General features: G+C 37.2%; 1 protein-coding gene across 3 annotated transcripts in view; it reads left to right on the top strand.

Annotated features, from left to right (window-relative positions):
• Positions 1 to 5,886: 5,886 nt before the first annotated feature.
• The window catches only part of LOC138178061 (zwei Ig domain protein zig-8), a 368,687-nt gene continuing 358,256 nt past the window's right edge, over positions 5,887 to 16,317 (top strand). The window contains exons 1-4 of one of the 3 annotated variants that reach the window (XM_069109480.1): positions 5,887 to 6,019; positions 6,479 to 6,555; positions 7,231 to 8,066; positions 13,152 to 13,568. The gene's annotated coding sequence lies outside the window, so the exon portion shown is untranslated. The remainder of the gene's footprint in view (positions 6,020 to 6,478; positions 6,556 to 7,230; positions 8,067 to 13,151; positions 13,569 to 16,317) is intronic. The other 2 variants (XM_069109481.1, XM_069109482.1) reach the window with 2 other exon arrangements.

Raw genomic sequence — 16,317 nt, 5'->3', positions numbered from 1 at the left:
ACTTTTTCTACGGCCATGGGCCGCTACAAGACTATTGTACGTGGCGAAATAAGTCGAAGATATAAAATACAACGCTTCGCTTCCGAAAATATAAATCGAGTTTGGAAATGTATTAGGTTGTCCGAAAGGTTTCTTTCGGTTTATAAGAAAATAATAGACGCACAATATTTTTGGTTTTACATTAGTTTATTGAACTATGCACGAACGTAATAATAGAAATAGAACGGAATGGACCACACTTAATTCGATAAAATAATATAAAACAGAAATTGTTGTTCGTCTATTATAAAACGAAAGAAACTTTTCGGACAACCTAATACATATGTATACGACGAAAGTTTAAGAAGCGAAGGACGATCCGCTTCGAAGGATGCCGATGAATCGAAAATAGAAATGACAGTTGGTCAGCTATGACAGAGTCACGTTATTAAGGTATAAATAGGGAGCGAAGCAAAGGGATAGAAAGGAAGGAAAGTAGAAAAGGGCGAATGGCGCGTAGAAAGAGGTTGGCATCGGCGTAAGTTGTTTGGCATTCGTTTGGCGTGCAATGCCGACCTCGTTCCAAGATTGAATCCCGCAAAACTGGCTGCACCACGGCGTTATAATTAATTTATAATACCTCTAATTACGTGGCCATGTCGGATGCGGCTGCCCCGACGTTTAATTTGTTCGCTAATTAAACAGGATACGCGCGCGCCTTGCAAGGCAGCAAACGCGGCTGTCTCGTTTCTCTGCTTTTCTCCGTTTCTCTTCAACCTTCGTCGTTCGCCGTTTCCAACGACCTACCAAACCTTCCATCCTCGTGCACGGGTTACGCGCTTACGAACGATGAACACACGACCACTCGTTGCGGTCGCGGTTCAACACGCGGATGCATCGCTCTGTCGCTTCTAGATTCGACGCTGCGTGCTTATCGACCATCATTTTAATCTTCGCACTTTATCATTTTCTCCTCGAAGGTTACGTTCTCTTCACCGATCGAATGGACGATCGAATATTTCATCTCGATCAATGCTTAGAATGGTGAGCTACAGTTCCTTCGCTATAGGAGGGAAATCGCCCTGCAGATAATTAGCGGAAGGCATTGGTAATGTAGCATCGTGGACATATTGTCTAAGAAATATCGGGTGAACCATAAACAATGTCGCGAGAAAGCCCCAGTGCTGACAGGTTCATCAACGTGTCGTCGGTCCTTCGGTCGATTAATTACGCGGAAAAAAGCCCTACCTGACCATGGCCACGAACGGTTGCGGAACACGTACGTGGTGGAGCCATGAGAGAAGACAAAGGGATGCTTGAGGGAGAAAGACGAATTAACAGGCGATAGTTAGTTGAGAAGTCAGAGTGTCGTCAGTGTGACATCGACCACATCTTAATCTACATCAGAGATAAGACTTGCTGCCCGATCTTCGGACTCTTTTGCACGCGTCACCACCTTATCGTCATAACCTACACCGAGCTCCTCGACATCCCCAAAGCGAAACATATACCATATAGGCCGAGACTCGAGCAAGCTCAGGCGGTTCTTGTTCAGGCTTTCTCTGATTCGGTATGTTATTCTACCTCTGTAACATTATTGTAATCGTTAAATTTATAATAAAGTTTGATAAAAGAAAGTTAAGAGTTGTGCTACGGCACAACCTCCTTTTTGTTATAATCTAAGTCACAAGTTTACGCGACATCAGCGTTGTCGATGAGGATGGTCCGCGTGAAAGAGAGCGTTGGAACCGTATTGACGAGAGTTGTCAATTGACTATTTAGTTGTTTCAGTTATAGCATATTATCGTATTTAGTTCACGTTAAATAACCGTCGTTTCCTGTTTAATCCATTTTAAATAAATAAATAGAATGCTACAATTGTGTTCTCCGGATGTTTTTTCTATGCGTAACACGTTTCCGCGACGATATCGATTAATTACGATACGAATTTGATCGATAGAATTACGTCTAAATAGAATCGGGAATAATTTTCCAATTCCATAGTAAGTCGTAAATCATGCATTACACGGTCAAATAAAAATAGACGCGGAGGAAACCGTTTCATTTAGCTTGTCTTTCTCTTTGATGGTTCGCTTTCACGCTGAAGTTTAATTTCCTATGGGAGTTCATGGCCACTCCGCAGGTACACTATCTATTATCCTGGTCCTCTTGGTTCGCTCTTATTCTGATAAGTATCCGTTTCGTATTTCCATCCTAAATATTACGTCGTTGCTTTACCACGGCGTTTTTTAAACGTGTACTTTGCTCTCTCTCAGCAAATTATTGAAATATTTCTAACTCGATGGTTTCTCGTTACTTGGAACTTTCAGGTAAAATCGTTAGTTTCTTTATCGCACTGCGTATATTGTTCTAAGTTTTGTCGAATTAATAAGGAAGTAGAAACTCGTTCGTGAAACAAAGTTTCGCGTGATTTTAAATGTACATTTATATAAAGCTTTTAATAAAATTCTACATTACATCAGCGATCCGAAAATCCCAGTAAGATCGAATGGATTGGTCGTGAAGATACGTCGGGTTATTCGAAAAAAGTCGAATCCTTTAGAAAAGTTGGATAGCTACTCGGAGCCGTTATGAAAAATGGAGCGCTCCATTCGATATAATAATATATTTTGAGCCGGTCACTTTTGATTCTTTTCCATCAATTTTAACCCATCGCGTACGTACGAACGCGCACGTTAATCGTACATTTACCGTTCGTACAATGCTCGACGAGCATATAAAACGAGATGGAAAAATCGGAGAAAAGTCAACGAACATAAAAATATTAATTACTTCTTTGTTTTCGAATTACAGTGTTTATAAATGATTAGTTTTACTAGATAACGGCGGAGCCAAAGAATAGATTCATTTAAAGCAAAGCTGTTATCCAGTGTGTTGCGTGTACGGTGGCAAGTTTGGAAGAAAGTATGATCAAAGTACTATCGAAGTAATCTGCGATTGCACGTCCCATATTACTTGGAAAGCTCTTCCGTGCAGCTTCCAAAAACTTTGCGGACGAACGTTTGAAGTTCGGATTGGAGTTTCAAGTGAACTCGGGGTTCATCCCAATCGCTTATCGATGAAACACAGGTTCGAGTTCTAACTCGGAGATGTGGCGACATGTAGGAAATGTTCATCGGTTAGAGAAAATATCGGCGAATTGATTTTTCGCTGGTGAAAACTCAGGTTCTTTAAACGTTGCTGATTTCTATCGACGATTTCTATCGAATGAAAGGGATACCGATAAAAAGAACGCGTATCTACTTCATTTGTAACTTGTTAGCCGGTTTGTACACGTAATTTATTTATTCTACACGATCAATCACTCTATTATTAATTTTAGTCGAAACACATTTGAAATTCTAGTTTCGAACGTTTGTTACGCTACAAATAATGACTATAATTTGCATAAATCTCATCAACCAGTTACGTGGTTTCATGTCACGTGTAAATAGCTCTCTGAACTCTTACTAATTTCAAATAACTCAATTATTATCAAAGTTTATTTATTTTATTATGCAAAGCGAGTAATATATATATTCTTTTTTCCTTTAGGGGATTTTCAACTTTTTATCGAAGTTCGATTCGTCAAGCACTCCTTTTACCTCGATTTTGGAAAATCCACCATCTTTCACGAAATGCTTCACGGAGTAATTCAAGAATTTTATATTCAGTTCGTCGGTTTCTGTTTACCTTAATCTTCCAGGTAGCTTACCTAGAAAGGAGTTGCATGAAAAATTTCGTTCGCGCTCCTTGTCCGATCCTTTGTTACTCTATATTTTATATTATTATATTTATCGTTAATGATCGTTTCTCAAGAACTGTTGGAATTTTTCTTTTGTAATGGAGAGAGTATCTTCGTGCGAGAAATGATTCGTCAAAGAACATAGTTGTGCTTGGAGACAGTCGTTTCAATGCAAAAGTTAATTATGAAATTGTATCTTGAAGAAAAAATTTGTTCCGAAGTGGACGGAATTGTTGACGGAACTTGTTTCACCGTGCAAGAGATTATAAACAATTATAGGTACAAAGGAACAGTTCGTAATAAACGTGGACGTGGAAGAAAAAAATTATTATTGGAACGGAGTAGAATATTTAATTTCTTCCTCATAAAACACAATATTAAACAAATTGATATTTTCTTTCCTTTATTAAATCGTGTAATTTCGAATTAACTTCTTGCTGAACAAACGTATCGTTTTCTACGTAGAATCGATAGAACGATATCATCCTTTCTACCATTATTATCTCTTATTTGTACACTTGGCAGATATTTAAGATATTGAAAGTTTTTCGCTTACTTCGAACGATCGCTCGATATCGCCACGTCGTTTCTTCTCTTTGCAGAATCACCGTTTACTCATTATTACCTTTAAATTTAGAAACTGAGAGTATTAGTCTTCTATTAATCGTTACTCGATTTCTATCCTAGTGGTTCGTCTTACGATGCGAAATAATTTTATCCGAAAACGAAAACGTATGTTACGAATTATTGTCAAGAATCGTCGAAATTTTATCAATGGTGTTTAATTGATTATACGAGGAAAACCCGTAATTACGACCTATCGCTTTTATAAGTACCGTGGAACTTATTTTTAGACTGATATTAATTATAAAAAATAAATGCAATGTCCGGTTGAACGAATATCGATTATAGTAATGGTAAATAGAGAAATATAGTATAGATAGACAAAGAACGTGGAAAAGCGATTAACATATCGTGCTTTGAGCTTCAATAGATTATTTTGCAGTCTCGTTGTTTATGGAAATTGTAATTTTCGTTGTATAAATTCTTTCGAGCGCAAGTATTTTGCACTTCAATGTCTTTATAATGCAATATATGTATACTTTACATAATTACCACGTCATTTATACATTTTTAAGAAATTTCGTTCAAGATACTTTTTTGAGGCTGGTATGCCGATATATTTGTTAGTCGAAGCAGTTGTTTTTCTGTTATACATGCATCGCAGTATTTTAATTATATCGGCTTAATTTGCGACACTGCAAGACGTATAATTCTCTGTGAACAACTGACGATTAATAATTTTCGCTTCACATAACATTTATTGTTACATATTATAATAGGATCGACGTAATTCATCTCGGTTTGCGGAAAGAGCAAGCAAACATTGAAACTCCAATGAATACCGAGTTCCTCTAGAACCAGAAACTTCTAAGTTTGACGAGGATAAAATTTCTATTGTCATTTTAGCGGATTTGAAATAAAAATGGATAAATATTTCATTGACTCGTGCATCTATGTCTTTTAGACAATATCGTCTTTCTGCGATAAAAATAATAAATTTCATAAACACGTTTGTTTCGAATATCATCATTAGTAGCGTTCAGAATCAAAACTAGAATAAAATACAAAATTATAAAGCATTACTAGTATTCGGAATCAAAATTAGAATTAGACACGAGATTATAAAGTATCGGTATTGTTTGCGATCAAAACTAAAATCAGATATAAAGTTATGAACGAAACGATACAGTTTTATATCTTTACTTATTTATCTTTATACCGAGTGATTTTCGTATTAATTACAACGTTAATAGCGATAGTAAATAAAATATAGAATAGTATCCTATAATGGTAAAAAAAGTATAAATTTCTATACTTTCATAACGTGTATATATATTATTTATCTCTGTGCTTTGCTTTACGAGATTACTTTATTTCTACGGATTGCTCTTACATTATAAATAGACAATTAATTAGTAATTTAGAACAGTAATTTTGAACAGAAATTACATACTCTTACTTCTTTCTTATCAATCGTGGAATTTAAATCTTGCGGGAATTCGTATTCAAAATTGCGAGGAAAATGATTGGCGCCAATCGTTAGTTCCATCCTATACCAAGCGCGGCGCTGAAGTCAGTCTGCTCACCGGAGAGAAGCGTCACATTTCGCGCGCGTTGCGATGCTGTCATATTTTTGCGGTTTTTTAGTGTAAAGTATTCTTTTCGTACGTTCATTGTGCCTTCGGTGGTTTATAAGAGGATCCATCTTCAACATGTATCACGATATCATCGGTAAATCATTTATTTATCTTTTAATTTAGTGTCCCATGTCAGCTTGGATATCAGACGCAATAAAGTTTCGTAGCTCTTACAATTTGAAAAATGGTGTGCTGTAATTGCAACGATAATAAATTACAACTGGCAGTTACGTCAAAGATTCATAAGTGTCTGTCAGTTTGTTAATAATAATGAGGTAATAAGCTACATCAACGTGTTTGTTAATTTGTCAAATGGCAAATGTATATAAAAGTTTTGAAATATTTTCTATAGTAATACAAACGCATGTTCATTTTTCAATACGTGTTACCACCACTCCGTGTATACGTTTATATATTCGTATATACGATTTTTAAACTAAGTTAACCTCAATCACTAAGATGTTCGTTTACGAGAAAGAATTTATTTTAATTGTGATCATAGTTTCTGTAATTTAATCTGAAATTTGTAATTAGAGGTTAATAATTGTTACAGGCATATTGTTTCGTGTTACAAATTGAGAAGCTCGAAGGACAATAGTGCAAGTGACGAATAATTTGAGAGAATTATTGGTAAGTTACATTTTAATAGCAATCAGTATGCTTATAGATGTTAATTTTCTAACCCTATGTCGAGCTAAACTTGAAAAAATATATATTTTCAGCAAATGTCACTATTTAGATTTTCATGTTACTCGATATAATCATAACGATCGCGTGTCTCGTTACAGCGTTAACGAAATTGGGAAACATTTCAATACGATATGAATATAAAAGTTTTTTATGGTACCTGTTCAAATACTTTCGCGAATAGACGCACAAAAATTACTGTGTAGCAAATTTTCTGTTATCAGATCGTAGGTTGACGTATCATTACTTCGTTAAAAGAATTGCGCATTTCCACGTACTTTCGTGATTCGATATATGTTAATTATTTCATCTTCATCTTCTACTAAAGGATAATTTACAGAATTTTCATTATTAACAATTTTTTTTATTTATTTTATATTTGAACGAGCCTTAATAGAGTACCCTTTGATATACAAAATAACGAAAGTAAAGGGAAGATTAATATTAACATATATATAGAGATAGAAGCATAAAAATAAATTAAAGTAAAATTGCTAAAATTTGTAAAACAATACATTTACGATGCATTTTCATGTACGTTCGTGAGTCGATGTATGCTAATACAATACTACAGTCAATCATACAACCCCCTTACGATAATTCTGCGTCGATGAACAGGACACGTAACATCAATGGAAAGATCGATGAGCAACGGGACGCGTGATCGACGAATCGTTGTTGGGTTGAACATCAAACTGCATCGGGTACCACTGTCTACAGGTATACGTATAGCTCTCAGGGATCATCGCGACGAGGAGACGCTCGCTGGCGTACGTTGGTATTGGTTGGTATCGGTGCGACACAGGGGCCAAGGGTTCTAAGGGGGTTGATGCGTCGGCGTGTTGCGCCGTAGCTTTTGCCGCGGCGCCCGGCAGTCCGTAGGCGAAGTCCTAACGAGTAGCCGGCGAGCGAGCCGTTTCTCCAAAAAACTTCCCCTCAATTACATTGCGCTGAGATTTCCGTGTCCATCTTTCGAATTTTCGGCTCCTCGACCCGCGTGCCTTCTTTACTCGTCGCGTTTTCGCCGTTCGTTTTATGCTTCCCTCGTAAACTCGCCGTAGGCTGTTTCGTTCAAACTGTTTGATCCTTGATAAGTTTGGATAAGTTCGAAGTAAGAGATCGAACAAGTTAATCGATAGTGAGATTAACTTTCTATTTTACGAAATACGTACGATCGATTTATGGGTCGAGGAAGGTATTCACGAAGTGCGAACAGTGTTTGTATCGACGAATATGGAAAATTTTGATGATATGTGACGAGATTCTGTCGATCGTGCGACAAAAAGTAAATGACCCGATTTTCGACCGACAAGTCGTAAGACGGATGTACCTTGGTGGAATGTATCAGTGAGGAACGATAGGTGTTGTGATTTGGAAGAGTGTACAAAATTGACGATTCGTGATTCTCGAGACTAGTGATCGAATCAAACTCCTCGAAAGGATCTCGTATGCGTGTAAGTTGAATCGAAGTTCGAAACGTAATTAAAATTCTGTAAGAAGTAAAAAGAAAGAACGTAATTGTATTTAATTATGTCATCGAATGATTCTTTCGAAAGAACGTGAAACGTTCTCACAAATTGTTTCTGAGATATTTCAAACTCGTTTCATTTGCCCAGGACTTTCGTTAAATCAAAAAATTAAGAAATTCCCAGTCGATTTGATTTTCTTCGCGGTCATTCGTGTGATCTCCTGTTGGATTTTAATTGTCCACGATTAAAACACTCGCGATACTTGAATGAGAATGATACTTTTAAGGGTAGAAATACAGTGACTGATTAAAGTATTTGAATTATCACAGAAAACTTTTTATGAATACATTGTGTGTGTTGTGCGAGACAGTCTTGAAATTCCATTAACGCCGTAGAATTGCAACAATTACATTTGACAAGGAATTACATTTCCTATTTACATAGAAACTAAGTAAGTGTTCGCTTTCGTTATACATTCAAAAATGACAATTTTCGGTAGAAAGTTTGTAACAAAAGATACATCAAAATATTGCTATATAATTTATTTGAATAAAATTTTACAAAGTTTCGTATTCGTACGCGTAACACGTTCATCGAAATTTGCTACGTTAAGAGTTCGAATACTTTCGTGAGTCATTGTACGTGTAAACCAAAATTCTCGAAATCTCCACCCACACCGTTATATGAATCATCGTGGATGGTTTAGCGAGACGATTCGAAGATGACGAGCTCGATAATGGACGTCGATTATAAACCTTGGTCCGTGGAAAACTGGGCCACATCCAGTCCAGATTTCCGTTATCTTCTGATTCGTGGATCGTGCACGAGTAAAATAGAAAGGCAATATAGTGGATGAAAAAAAGCGCGTCGGGAAGAATGGGGTAACCGAGGGAAAATAAAGGAGCGAAGGGTGGCAGGAGGTTGTACGGAGAAAGAGAGCGAACCCGGAAAACCGGGAAACACCGAACAATACCAATTGCGACAAATTACACGTTGCTTTACTTGGTAACGCCGGCCCGCGATTAAAAGGGAACACAGAACGACGTGGCATCGAATACTACGAACCGTGATTCACCCCATTTTCTTTCTCTATCTTCTTTTCTTCTATTTTACTTTCTATCTTTTTCATTTTCTTTGTTTCCCCGTTCTTGTTTTCTTCGTTCGTCATTTTTGATCAATCGAACGAAGGGGAAATTGCCGCACCACCGAAAGTTATTGAGGTTTCCCTATGAAAATTTAATCAGCGCGTTTTTTCAAAGCTCGTTCGTTTCCCTTTTTGTTTTTACTCCTTTTCTTTTATCGCGTTCTCCGTTGTTTTCGTTTTCTTTCTTTCGTGGTTGTTCGATTTGTTCCACTTTCGATCTATGCAACAAAGGGGAAATTGTCATTCGACTAAAAGTTATCGAGATTCTCCTATAGAAATTCAATTAACGCACTGTTTAGCGTAGGTACCGATCATTGTATTTCCTCTTCCGCTATGTTTCCTTGTACTTTTTCTCTTTTCTTTGTATGTTTCTTCGTTACTTGTTTCTTCGTTTGTGATTTTTGATTTCCGTTCAATGAAAGAGAAACTGCGCCAGCCGACTAAGCATTATTGGATTTTTCGTATGGAGGTTTAATTAACGCGTGGTTTACACTTTATATATTGGCTTCGCCGTTTTGATGGCCGAAGCAAATTAGATTGGTACGGAATCAAACGAAGTTGAGATACCTGATTCGAATGGTGTGCTTTGACTACAGGACATTTTTGTATCTAGACGATCCACGTGTCTTTGATTTGTCGAGAAGAATCGAGAAGAAGAAAGTTTTGCTTAAAATTAACGTCTCGCTTGTCCATATGGTAATATCTATCGAATATTGCTTTCTGTTAAATCTTTATTATTATTTCCTTCACAGGATTACAATGTCCCGCTTTCATACACATATCGCATACGATGCTCAATACAGTGTAACAAAATATTGCTTTCTGTTTGACAACGAATATCGTTAAAATTTTCATCGAACTGTTAATCCGAGGATTTAGAGATTCGATGGAGTATCACTTTCTACTAATTGTGAGAACGAACTTTGCGCTTCGTACTGAAACAGTCCAGCATTACACAGTTATATTTTAACGGGCTCCGTTACGAGAGATTCGCTTGAAATATCGCAGCTGTTTGCATCGGAAGAATGTCTTCGCTTTCGAAACAAAATGCCGAGACTTTGTTACTTCCGGAATATTCTTATTTAATTCTGCTGTGTTGTTTGTGTATTTTTTTAACGATTACAGAGTATCAAATGTTTCAACAAAATGTGAAAAAATTCTTACTAGCGTGCACGATTTCTCTCGCAATGTTACGTTAGACATTGTATACATCCTTTTCACTTGCTAAAATAAGAGCACGATTGAAATATAAAAATTTGAAATATAAATAAATCGAAGTTTCTTTACCGGAGATCACTTTCCATTATGGAAAGCTCTCGCTAAGCGAAAGCGAGAAAAATCGGATTTCATATTTACTTTCCTTCGTATTTTTCTATTTTCCATTTCTGTTGATAGGAACATTTCGAACACCTGTGATTGCAACGCATACTAATTTTTTTTCCATTGGTTCTTACTTCCAAACACGAGGTATCGTTTTTATCGGAATACTTCGGTGGAAATGTGATTTATTCTACTATACAACTGTCGACCGTCAATTTTAATTCAACTATATTTCAACGATATTTGATTTCGTGTTTTCGTTCTTTCAACATCCTATTTTACGTTGAACCCTTACGTTAAGATACAATTTTTTAACAAGAAATTATTTTTCGAAATTGTATTGGAATACCTCCTATCTGTTACTCCTTTCTTCTATTCATTTGCATTAATTTTGGTGAATTTTAACTGTACGTAGAAATGATAAGGAATATCAATGATTTCTGGTCGATATCGGTGGCAATCGGTTTAATCCCAGTGTATTCGATCCATTCGCAACGCGATATCGTTTCCAGCGTTACGGAGATCGTGTCGACACGTGTGCCGCACGCGTTTAGCCGTACTTGTAATCCGACAACGAAACTGGCGTTTCGCGAAATTTATATGATCCGCGGAAGATTTCTCCTAATCTCTCGGTGTTTCGGGCTTGTTTCGATATACACGCTATTTTCGTCGCGTGTATAATGTACAGTATGTGGTGTAGCATGGAGGGCCAAATGAATCGATGCTTCCTGCTTGAACAGCTTCGATGGCTCAATAATTGAAAGTGCAAGCATAGAAAGATATTTATTTCATTTCTCCATTTGTTGCATGGAATACATAGCCTGCAATGCCGTGTTTTCACAGTTCGATTTATTATATAAATTTGACGAAAATAAAGATAAAGATGATGGTTGTAAATTAGGTGAAATATTGGGTTAAACTTTACTTTAACGGTTGAGAAGTAGAGAAATTGATTGGAACGCAAAGAAACATCTTTGAATCGTTTCGCTGAATTTTTCAGTCGTATTCTGTCCGATATAGTTGACACGATGGTTTACAGTTTCTCTATGGTCACGATCAAATAATTTAATAATTGAAAATATAAAAATACGTAAATTTATTTTTTTCTCCATTTATCGATTCTATTGTATATTTAATATTACTTCTAAATAGCATTTTCTATATGATTAAGATTTATAATTTATTCAATTATTAATTTTCCTTTAAAAACTTTGACATTTAGTTCCATTAAATTCTCCAAAATTTTCTCAGTTATAATCTAAATTGTATAAGTCTTTTGCTGTCTTACTAATATTCCTAAATTCCAAGAAATTTGATAAGACTTTAATCACGTTCTTAGAAATATTCTTCGAGCAGATCGGATTACTGGTAATTGTATCTCAATAATTGTAGGCAATTGTGTATATATATGTGCAACATTTATTTAGTATAATCCGTACTAATTCTATCGAATTAGTATCTAAGACAGACTTGCTTGTTATATATACAATATATGGCTTATTCATATATTCCAAGAATTGTGTAAAGATTTAATGGGACTCAGGGAAATACGATGAAGCGCGATCAGTCGCTTCCTATCCTGCATATACGCGCATATATGTACATAGGATATGCATATCTATGTTTCAGGCATTTCTGGTTCCACGATTGTTCTTTCCATTCTCGTCACATTGGACTCGATTTATTCATACAACAGACGTGTAATCATTTTTCTGTTTTGCATTATTCTTATTCATATTTTCCTTCGATATTCCACTACCTCGCCTACCTCCTAAATAGCTTTTCTTTTTCCCTCGATATCAACCTATGAAAATTTCAAAGAATTAATTTTATTTTATTTCATTCATCTTGTACGTTCTCACCACAAAACTTATTTTCCTATCCTATAATTATAATCTTGCTCAGAGAATCAATATATTGGGTTGGCAACTAAGTGGTTGCGGATTTTGTCAATACCACCTAATGACAAAATCCGCAATCACTTAGTTGCCAACTCAATACATTACATACACACACATGACATACGTACGAAAATTGATGTTAATTTATACTCTCATAAAGGATATAACCTAACATACACGAAGATGGTACCCCGCTGGGGGTAGCCACCCACATGATAAACAGCTAAAAAATTCTACCAAATGTCCAAATTGGACAAATTGTGAATGTGAAATATTAAATAAAAAAAAAATTTATACTTTAATTACCGAAACATGAAAAATGTAACGTTATCGTATTTTTCTCCGTGGTCTTCGATTTTATTCGCACGTCTCCCGAATATATCGACTATTTTCAAATTTTCTATTTTTTCCCGTTGAAAACGCGATAAATCCTGTTGTACAGTTTCTACCTTTCTCATTTCCTTCTTCCTTTTTTTTTTACTAATTTACAAGATGGTTACTATTCGTTGATGTTTCTCATCGTTGATAATAACATGAGCGATAGTACGCGATAGTTATGAAATTTCTTAACCGTGTATTACATATGCGAAATTGCAAGTTACAAGTCGCCGGCGACGGGTGTGTTAACAAATCCAATCGCAGCCGGCGCGATAATTCGCGATCGAGTTAAGCGTAACCAAGTGCTACAGAACGTGATGTTTCCAGGTGTCGTCATCGCGTCATCGTGCTGGCCTTAACGAGGCGCAGTTAGCGTCGGCATCGTTAGGGAGCGTGGAACGCGAGTGGACTGGTGCTTCCAAATCCTCGAAATTATCGCCGCGATTCCTAGCACCCTTGGTGTATAGTGAGAACAGTGGTTCGTCGTTCGTGTCCACCTCCTCTCGATAATTCGTCCTCGCATCTCGAAGAAGGGAGGCACGTAAACGATCGTGGGTACGCGAACGTGCTTCCTTAAAGTGAACCTTACGCGCGGATATGCGCCGTTAATGAAAGAATCTGGCGTGATTGCTCGCGGAGACGATCGGAGCGTCCATTCGTGGCTAGAAGCCGCGAGAATAGCGAACCAAGCTAACGAAAAAGAGGCAAGGAGAAAGGAGGGAAGAAGAAATCGAGCAGAGAAGGGTAAGTGCATCGACGACAATAACAGAGTAGAAGGTAATTATTCAAAACAGGATACGATGAAAATACGACGAGGAATATATTACGAAGCTCGTGATTCTGAGTAACGTTTTCCTATGAATATAACCGTCGTTCGGTTTTAGTTTTCAAGATACAGAGCGATTCACGTTCGATGTTACATGCTATATGTAACGGTATTGGAGATAAATTGGTTTACACGTTGAAAGGTATAAATCGGTGAAAAACTATACCTCTGTTCAGAATAATTACCCGCTAGGATAAAGGAACGTAGATCTATGCTTTGGGTACATTTGTTAGCGGTTCCTCCGCGATTCGATAATACTGATTTACATATTTGCCGATAATGCCGCGTATTTCGACGTACCGCGTTAGAGGTGTAATCACGCGTGTAATTCTTGTCCGTACGTGCAGCCAGCGACGCTTATAACGGTAAGGTATTACCGGAAATCCGTCTTAAATCTCTTGTAATTAAATCTTGAATGCAGCGAGCATCATCGCGCCACACAGACCGGTATCGATGTTTCAGATAACGCGTCCGTTAGTTTGCTTTTCTCGGGATAACAGGCCGGCTTTGTCGAAGCCTAAAATGTGCCTTCAGTTTTGAACATTGTGTACATTATCGGCGCCATTCGCTATTATTAAGCGGCGATGAATTATCCTTGTCGGATTAATAGAAGTTTATATGCAAATTTAATAGACTCGGTTCTTTTTATATTTTTTTCCGAACGCGTTTTCTAATTTTCTCGATGAAAATAATCGTAACGTGAAAATACCGTATTACAGATATTTCCGTCAATTTTGTTTGTAAAGCGTGAGTCACTTTCAACGGGGAATTAAATTTCGCGTAACCGTATAATTTTATTAGAATCGTATACACATCGGTAGGTGTAGACAGATATAGGAAGTAAAATCTGTTCGTCCGAAGCTTGAAGTTTGGAATAAAAATCCATTTGCACATTGCTGCAGAACAGATTAATTAATGAATATTCGATTTTATTTAGAAATAGCTAATAGCGTGCTGTGTATCGATACCTAGGAAATACTAATGATATTAGCAATATAGCAAATGGACAGATTGTGTACTCTGTGGCCGTACAATTGGCTGTGTACAGCCAATTGTTTTTCTCGCTACAATTCGAGGTCTTTGTGACCAGAAATACACAACGTTCGGATGAATACAATTGAAACTGTTTATTTCGAACGGTTCCTACGATATTTCGGATAATTGCTTTCCTCGTAACATATTACACGCGCCTTTATTTCTCTTCCAGATTAATGGAGTCTGTCGTGGAGGATATCGTCGTTTCATTTTCTTTCTATCGCTATATTCAGATAAATATACCGCGTTTCGCTATATTTTAATAACGCGGCTGTATTCGAAAGTACAGTTTACGAAAATCATGTGTTCGAGAATTAACTGTACCCTGTCGAGTTGTTTATAATTTCGTGACACGTAGGTGGATAATTTCAAAATATTTGATCAGATCGAGGAAAATGACTCGTTCAAGGGTGAACTCGTAGCTTGGTATAGCCTTCTGAATGCATTAGCGCGAGAAAACGAGTACGTGTGTCGATGTGTACACGCGAACGGTTAGGAAAGCGGCTTAGCCTCTTCTAAGAAATGCCATAGCTGGTAAGGTGGAAATGGGTCAAGGAGTTTCTGCATAAGAAAGCTAATTCCACTGCTGTCGCCGGGCACGCCTCGTAAAAACATCCCACTTTTCAATGATAAATTATCCTTCACTGTAAATTTATTCTTTGGCGTTCTTCGATCGGCTAATTTTTTTTTTCCCAAACTAGTTTACCGATTACGCACAGTTTACAGTGCACAGGTGCGACGTGTAATTCATGTTGTCGATGAAGTAGCGCGATTAACATAAATGGGTCCCATTTACGACTACGGTCATTTATTTTGGGCCCGATCGCAAACAAAAACACGCACGATGGAGGTTCGTTCGATGGAGATTTATGGCTCGTGAGTCACGTATTGTTATCCTAATGCGAAAACGTACACTGGCTCGCAATTGATTTACCGAATATCGCTGCCAGCATTTCGGTCAACGGGGCTGTACACACTCTGACGGTGTGCTGGTACACGATCGTAGTGTTTCTTAGCTCCAGACAAATCACTATAACGTGGAGTGCGATGGACCGTGTTTCCTTAGTACTCGATGTGGCAGCATTTAGTTTACGCAGTCGGAAATTTACTAGCTGATAATTGCTATTATTGGCACGAATCTCGGGTAATTGACGGAGGAAAAGCAAAGTAAACGTTAAATATTTTTAATTTATATAGGAATATTATATTATTAGTTTGTAGGTAACAGTATGATTTATACAATATCGTTTGCACTCGCACGAAATCGAATATAATATCCCGTTTCACGTATTCGTTGCTCGCTACTTCTACGACGCAACAACTCAACGTTGTTCACACGACAACGATAAATTCAACTCTGACTTTCTCAACTCTCGTTACGATGTTTTCCATGCTCGCTTTTTTCCTAAACATACCTTGGTAACGCTCGCGACACTCTTTGACAACGTCAACGTATCTTGACAACGCTAATAAACAATTACCCCTCGCGCCACGTCCTTCCCTGATGTCACACCATCCCACATTTATGATATAATTATTTAGACGTTGTATAGTGTAGTATCGTGGACAGATTGCCTAAGAAATATCGGGTGAAGCATAAACAATGTCGCGAGAAAGCCTAAGTGCCGACAG

Source organism: Bombus flavifrons, chromosome 3 (genome assembly GCF_040668555.2).
Source record: "Bombus flavifrons isolate JBK064 chromosome 3, iyBomFlav1_principal, whole genome shotgun sequence".
NCBI lineage: Eukaryota > Metazoa > Arthropoda > Insecta > Hymenoptera > Apidae > Bombus > Bombus flavifrons.
The sequence above is the reverse complement of the archived record's forward strand: the minus strand, read 5'-3'. Positions and strand labels throughout refer to the sequence as shown.